A 786-nucleotide genomic window follows, 5' to 3' on the forward strand; every position below is an offset into this window, starting at 1 on the left:
GAAGATACGCTGTGAACATACATGAAGCCATAATAATGCTAACCTCGTTTCATAATAAAATTTAATGTTACTAGATGAACCTATTCCAACATCATTAATAGGAGAAACTGATACATTATTCAATATACAAGGATCAGGGTTAGTAGTTAATGTAATATTAGTATTATCATCAGTAGTAGTAATGTTCACTAATCCATTGACTATATAGTATCCAGTGATAGGTACATTATCCAGTGTATAAGGAGCTGTCCATGTTAATAATACACTGGATCCATTAATAAAGGTATAATCCAGATCAACAACACTATCCAATAGACCTAAAGAAGTGAATAACTAGGTAAGTGTAAACATTGCTAGTCATCATTAATTATGAAAAAATACCATGATCATACACCTCTTGAGTAAATAATAAATATTAGAATCTACAATCTACTAGCTCTTCTCCTTAGTGTTATAGTGTAAAATAATTATACTAAATTAAATATTGTTTTCCAATAGTAAAGGAGTGAGGTGCAGGGGCGTATATAGAAATTCAGAAAGGGGGGTGCTGAGGGCATGCTTAAGCGCGCTCCGCAATTTTGGCTACACCCCCTTTTTACAGCAGTAAAATGGCATTTTCCTTCATTTTCGTAAATTTTGGGTGGGGTCAAGATAATTTCAAGCATACTGGTTCTTCTGATCACTTCTTAAAGCACTGGAAACTGCTGAAATATGATCAGGGGGCTAGATAACTTTGTTAAGAGGCTTGGTAGTGATGCAAGAGTCCAGGACTTGAGTGATTTTTTT

Source organism: Amphimedon queenslandica, unplaced genomic scaffold (genome assembly GCF_000090795.2).
Source record: "Amphimedon queenslandica unplaced genomic scaffold, v1.1 AMPQUscaffold_13428, whole genome shotgun sequence".
Classification (NCBI taxonomy): Eukaryota; Metazoa; Porifera; class Demospongiae; order Haplosclerida; family Niphatidae; genus Amphimedon; species Amphimedon queenslandica.